This window comes from Maylandia zebra, linkage group LG11 (assembly GCF_041146795.1).
Source record: "Maylandia zebra isolate NMK-2024a linkage group LG11, Mzebra_GT3a, whole genome shotgun sequence".
Taxonomy (NCBI): Eukaryota; Metazoa; Chordata; class Actinopteri; order Cichliformes; family Cichlidae; genus Maylandia; species Maylandia zebra.
In genome coordinates this window covers 32,698,148-32,705,776 of record NC_135177.1, presented here as the reverse complement: position 1 = coordinate 32,705,776, position 7,629 = coordinate 32,698,148, and positions in this window count along the sequence as shown.

The window sequence follows — 7,629 nt, the reverse complement described above, 5'->3', positions numbered from 1 at the left end:
ATTACTCAAATAAGCCACACTCCTAAAAAGAAAAAATACAGTTTTAAAAAACATATCCATTCAGTTTTCATAAAGCTGTAAATGAGCTGAAGAAACCAAAACCGTCTGTATTGCTAGGCTGTGAATGTCTGTATGTCTGCCATAAAATCAGGTATTTTAACATGGAAGTCTATGAGCATCGACTCAGTTGTGAAGAAAGCCTCAAGTGGACATTGGAGGAATTGCACTTTTCTGCACTTAAATGTTGGTGCCTGCAGCTCAGTCCTCACCTAAAGCACCGCCATTAAAAAGATATTTTCTGTAATATGCAAATTCCAAAGGCCACTGCACAGCTGTTGTTGTTTTTAACCTTTTAAATTGTTTTAACAGTTAAAGTTAAGACAAAAGTTAAATTAGCAAGTTAAAATGGTTAATATTGCATTTAGTCTTTTTATTCTAGGAGTATATTTTCAGTATTTTCTACAAATATTTTCCAAGGTGAGCACAAAGAAACCTTTTTCATGTATAAATCATACGCATGACAGGGAAAGTCAAACATCCAACTTTTCAACGTCAAATGGCAACATTAATCCTACAGTTTGGGAAATATCAAGAAAATGCTTAATAAAAAGGACCAAATGTGATGTAATGCATGCCCATCATCCACCCCAACCTCCACCACCCTTTCTTTCTTCCTTGATAAGTCTCACCATTTCTTGCACTGTACAGAGTGGTGTCGATTAATCCAGTAACCATTGAATTTCTGTGAATACTTTGGGGATTTGATCTTACTTCTTTCTCCAAGAAGCAATGATAGAAGTAGTACGATGCTCTCATGACACTGTAAAAGCTTTTTTGAGAGACATTTGAGATGACGCTATTGATGACATTGAAACGTAATATTCCTGTATAGCAAAACAGTTTAAAAAAACACTACCACTAAACATGCTAAAAAGGAATTGTCTGGAGCTGACAGTCAACACAGGAAATTATTAATGCACCTATATTGTCCTGATCCCTACATGATTTGCTTGAGATGCAAATATTGCGGGTTATTTGAAACACAAGTGGAGATGGGCTGGACAGAAACGAATACTAAATGAATTCCATACAAACAAACTCTCCTCCTTTACAACTTGAACTCTTTCCCTGAGCTTTTGGCCTCGTTTTGTCCTGTAACCCACACTTGCAGCAGTGAGATGGAGAGGGTGCCGCATAGAGGTGTGATGGGTGCCTCCGCTGGCACTGCCAGGCTTGGGTGGCCGTGCAACAGTATCTGCAGGCTGCCATCCTTCTGTTCGCAGAGCATCTGAAGAAAGCAAACTGCACTGTTGCTCACACTCCCCGATCCCGTTGTTGTCATTGGCCGGCAGCCACCAATAGTGAGCCAACTGAGTTAACAGACACTTCCGCTCAGCACATAAGGAACCATCTGTTTTAAAAGCCAGAAAGAAATAAATAAAGTCCCCCCTCTCTCCCTCTCTTTTCCTCCTCTCTCCCCCATTTACTCTTTCTAACACAAGTCTACAATATGCAGGGCTATGTTATTATCCTGCACCTCACTGTTCATCATTTGCAATCTACAGCTAGTTACCAAAATTACTGCTGCGACTAGACTGAATCTCGACTGCCCTTTATTGGCTTTTTAAAATTGTTTCTGAATGAAGGAGTAGCCTGTCAGAAAACTATTTTATTCCATCTGTTTTCCTGGTAAATAACAAAATTGTCTATTTGTTTTTTTTGCCTTCACTGCCATCCCATAATTCAGCACCAAATGTGGCATTGCAGCAGTTATCACACATGACTCATTTGTAATTTATTGGACATTAGCAAGGTCAGAATCATACTGAAGCCTGATGTTTGTAACATCTTGAAAATCACGGTTGCACGCCCGTCTTGGCTGCCACGGGCTCCTCAGACATGCCAGCTTGTAGCTAAATAAATATTGGCTGAGGGGCATTTGAAAAAACATATTGTCCTGGCTCAGCACTTGGTCCCCCTGCCCTCTGTTGCCAAAACAGGACAACGGGGGTCCAGAGCAGAATCTCTTTTCACATGAGCGGTTTGGTCAGCTTGCTGCCTCGGCCTGCTCCTGCAGCCTTTGTGTCTGTGCCTACAGGTCCTCGAGTGTAATGTATTTACTCTGCTCTTCATCGTGTGGCTTGCGGAGGGGATCCTGGAAGCGTGCCATTTGTACTATCACACTATGCCTATGTTTCTCATGTGGCTTATGAGGACAATGGTGCGCTTGTCCCATGTGTGTTTTGCAGTTTTTATGATAGCCAGAGATATCTTTGTCACTCCTATTTATGACATGTGTTTTGAGACTGAGCCTCAAATATGAGTTAACCACAGCGGGGTTTATTTTCCTGTTATTTTTAGAGTCTGCTGTGTGCTTATAATTGTTCGCTTATTTTCACTTGGAATACATTTTACTATGTTTTCATTTAACACCAAGGCCGTGGTGCTTTTTTAGTCTTATCTGATATTTAATGACAAGTGCAAAAAGAGTTAACATAGTGTATTTATAATCATGTTTAACACCTTTGCTTGTCTGCTTGATGACTCCCAAAATCTACTCCCAAACCTCCCTTTTTGCTGCACTTGCTATTTACTGTCCAACATTTCTCAAAGCACACAGTTTTCCTCAGCTTTCCTCGCATTAGTCTCCACACTTAACCCTGAGCAGGAATCCAGAATAATATTAAGAAAAAATATTACTCTCTGTATTCAATTTAACTGGCGAATACCTCATGAATTCCTCTCTATCCAAGAAATTAAGGTGTATCGTAACAAGTGCATTATTTAGTAGATTTGACATGGCTGCCACATATTCGCCAAGAAAGAATTAACACGCCCGTGGAAAGGAAAGCAAGAAGAAGAAGAAGGAATCTAGTGAAAATAATTAATTAACACAGCCTATTTCTAGTCCTCCTCTTAAGCCTATTTAAAGGGCATTAGGTATTATGAATGTGAGGTGGTCTAAATTTACCCCGTATTATCTATCTTCATCTGACTACATTAGTATACTTTTCCAGGCTCCTTGCTTGCTATTTAAATCTCATTGCATGACTCTGAAATCCAACCTCTCTTTTGCTTGTGTATTTCACACTCAGATTATTTTTCCCACCAAGATTAATCTCTCTTTATAGCAGCTGTGATCAGATTTACGCACCTGAAAACTGTTAAACTAAAAAAGATAAACCCGACATGAGTATTTGCTAAATGGGTGAAAGACGCCCGTAAGTGACTTCAAGAAATGAATTATGTATATGCTAAAGAGAACTCATTTGGGAATTAAGGAGGATGAGTAGCAGTCCATTTTGTGCCTGTTAGGGCCTACACTGGCTGCATTAGGGAGAGCTAATGGGCCCTGGGAGGGGGTGTGGGGTGCATGGGAGGGGGTTGGACCCTTTGCAGCCCAAGGTCTCCAGGCCCCTGTGACAGATGGCTGGCCACCTCGCTGGGTGGCTGTGGCTACAAGGTCTGTCGTGAGGTTGATCTGTGGCGTTGACAGCGTCGCGGAGATCAAACGACATTGTGGAAGGTGAAGAGACGGGTGGCGTGCCAGGCCAGAGAGGCAGAGACGGTGTTAGGGCTCAATTCGAGGGTTTTGGAGGAAGCTGCTAGTGCTGATATTTTTAGAACTAACTCACAGATAGCTGATATTTTACATGTTTGCATACTACCTGAAAAAAAAAGTCTTGAGGGATGTCTTTCTGTGAGGCTTAAAACCACAATACCCTAATGAGATAGTACTAGCCTCTCTAACAGGCTGTCATGAAATACACTAAATATGCTTAACTTTTTAATGACAAAATAAGTTTCCAGGAATAAAACTCGAGTTTTTCTCAGTTACAAAGCATTTGATACACCACATGTGCACATGTCATGTGCATTGAATATATGTATATATATGTGTATATATATATATATATATATATATATATGTATGTATTCTTGCACAGAGTACTGTGAAAGGTGCATGCACATATGCTATCCTGAAAGTGATAGAAACAAATATGATTTGAAGATATGAACAAATATGAACATTTTGTCAGGTTAGTCAGAAAAACAACTCTTTATTACATCGACAGTGAAAAACAGGAGTGTCCAATATCCAGTTTTTCATTGAGATGAAGTAGCCACACGCTGTGTTCTCATGTTTATTAAGACACCAACATTACAGCAAACAGCTTTCATTAGGTTTCATCAGACTCTGATCAAAGCTGTTTGCGCAAACGCTGGTGTCTTCATAGAGTCTCCGAAATGAGAACATAACATGTGGCTACTTCACTTGGATGGAATGATTTTTTTTTGCACAAACACATTGACTGTAGAGCAGTATGTTCTATTCAATGGGTACTGATAATGGTCTACTGTGAGTTTTTGCTAACTTTTACAACTGACAGAATGGTATTTAGTTTAGGTTTAAGGATCTGTTTCGTTATACCAAAGTAGTTTCACTTATTTTGTTTACAGCATTATCATTTCTTGAATGGAATTTATGAGGAGCTTTTTAAATGGAAGAAAAGCTTTTCATGGACTCAAGAAAATGACTAAGTAAAAAAAAAAAATCCTTTTTTGGAGTGTTTTCGCTACTGTAAAACATGAACAGAATGTACTCCGTTGCACAGTAACAGTTAATTACTCCTGAAATATGCCAACATTCTGGCAAACAAAAGATTTAAAAGTGTTTCTATGATTCTCAGTGAAACTAAAGAGTTGATAAATCCCATTTTAAAAAGAGAAAGGCATCAATTCCCCACCACCAATGCCCCGTGGGCACAAGAGGCCCGGCCTGTTAGGCGATTAGCCCGTCTTACATTCCGGGTGATCGGATTAGACGATTCCCACAGTCTAGTCTGAAACTACTCCCGAACCGCAGCTCCGGAGAGCATCTCAATATCCAATTTCACAGCTTTCTAAACCTGGATCACACAGGCTATTTATTACTGTCACAGTCTTTGTGTTGGGGGGTGGAAGGGGTGGGGAGTTAGCTTTTGTGTTTCATCTGTTTCGAAGCAGGAAGACGATCAACAAGAGAGAAAAAAGCGTAATGAGTGAGGGACCTGTGGTGTTGCCTGAAACCTCCCAAAAACACAGGATCCTTGTTAAATTAGACAACAACCACGCTTGTTTCAGCAGTCAGCAGCTTCTCCAAGACCTTTGATCCGCACGCCGGCCCCGGTGACTGAAAGAAATTATGACCCAGGTTTGTGTGTGTGTGTGTGTTTGTGTCCTGCAGCACACTGCAGAGTGCTCTCTAATTGATTTAAAAAAAAGAAATGCAAGAGTAAAGAGTTGACTGTACTTTGAATTTAGGAATCACGACCTCTGAAGAAAATGAAGGTGTTTCAAAAACTTTTTGATTACTGCTCAGAATTATACTCAGAAATGGTGATTCTGAACAGATGTAGCCAAAATAGAGCCTCCTAGATAATAAAATCATTTATAAGGCCGTCTTAAACTGGACCAGCAGCTGTAATAGGGGCCTCCATTATAGAGGCTTTATAATTTCCCTGCTTTTTCCTCTTAGAGCCTCTGTTGTTCCTCTGAATTACCTCTGAATGATTTATGCTCACTGGTCTGGCCACTGATAGACCCTGGCAACACAGATAGAAACACACTTAGGGCTTTTTGGTGTGTAAACACGCTGTATTAAAAGCCAACTTGTTTCAAACAGCCAAACACATTTGCTGCGACGGGGGCCACTCGGTGTCATTTCACTTGTCAAACACTGCAGTGTCACAGCCAATCAGGAGACTCCAGGGGCAGCACAAGCCATTTAACCTGAGCAAACACAGTGCGCTGTGAAGCCTGAGGATGACTTAAGAGCCTGAGCAAACACTGGCGAGAGCCATCGGGCACGAATCAAGGCAGCCTGGCTGAGGACAAGTCACTCTGGTAATGGGTTTGTGATGACTCAAGATCGAGCGGCCATCTGTTTGTTACAGTGGGGGAGGACCACAATTCACAGTTCAGATACACAGAATATTAGCCGGTAGTGCAGCAGAGGAGGGGAGGATTTGGCTGGTGGCACAGGATGTAAAGCATATGTCCATAAATGGTAAATATGTTGATAGCTGAGGCCCTGATTCCCTGAGTTGGGGCCAGATAACAGGATTTGCATGGCGATTTTCAGCCTCGGCGACAGAATGCCTTTAAAAGGTGTAAGACAACTAATCCTGCAAGTGACCTTCACACTATTCACGACATACAGGTGGAAAATGCTGCAGTGCTGTTGTCCCACCAGCAGCTCACCGCTCACATGGAAAATTCACCACATATTTAAAGCACCAAAGTGTTTGCATTGGATTTCAATGATGGGACTTTGAATAAACCACAGTCATTTGTGTTCGGTCTGTAACCGTGAAGTTCATTTGAACAGTCAAACCACATACAGCCTCTGACGCAAAAACTGGTTCTCCTTGCACAGAGCTGCTCAGGGATAGTCCGCCTATGTAGTCCGGCACTTTACAGAAGGAATCTTACCTCTTGGAAATCCTTTAAGTGAAAGAATGTCAAGATACTTTAAACCCATCTTTGAATTAGTGAAATGCACTCAGTTAAAGTCCTGCTGTTAAAGTAGCAGGCCTGCACATAAACTGCTGGGTTTTATATGTTACTGTAAACCACTGTATAGCATATAGTGTTTTACATCTATAAGGCATAAACAACTTGGAATCTGTTATCTTTAAATATAGATAGGACTGTAAATACATGTAGAAGGTAAAGAGCTAAAAAAAAAAGTACAAATACAAAGTACAAAGAATTATACTTGAATAAATGCACTTAATTTCTTTCCTCCACCACCAATGATAATGTCTACATGTTCCAATAATCTGCTTAAATTAAATGTTGGATTATATTTTCTTATGTGCATTTTCTTCTTAAGAACAGAAGTGTGGTGCTGAAATATTTTTGATAAAAATATTTACATTTGATTATAGTGCTCAGACAGTAAATACACAGGATATAACTAATTATCTAAAAAGGTAGCCCCGTCTTCACCTCATTGACCTACTTTTTCAATACTGAACAAGCACTCTTTACTCCAGTTTAGTGCCATTTTAAGAGGAAAACCCAAAATAGAAGCGTCATTCATCATATTAAAAGCTGCACTGCTGTTTTTACTTTTGTATATGTCGGATTAGATGTTGTTAAATATCCTCGGGGAAGCAATCAGGTGTTTAAAGTTAAGGGCAATTCCCTTCCCTACAGACAATCAATAAAAAAGAAAAACCTAAGCGTGGGGACTGTAATAGGCTCGGCTTGTAACCTGCTCTGACAAATTAAGGCAAGTGGTGTTTTTTCATTACTTACACATCCGTTTTCATTTTTCAAATCAGTGGAACCAATTAAACAATGCTTCCTTAAATTAGTCATTGATTTTTAGCAATAGTGACACCTTACAAAAGGAAATGATAACTTTAAGGGAGTGTTGCTGCTTTTTTTGTTGCTGTTTTTTTTTTTCCATTACTGCCAGCACCAGACACAAAAGGACAGAAACAATTCACCTACATGAAAAAGCGAGGTCTTAAATTAGCCATTGATTTTTCCTCAGGTGTCACTTTGGTTAAATGCTTTGTGATTGGGAGTTTTCTTTCCAACTTGGAAATTGACAAGAGTCTATAATCTGCTAGTCTA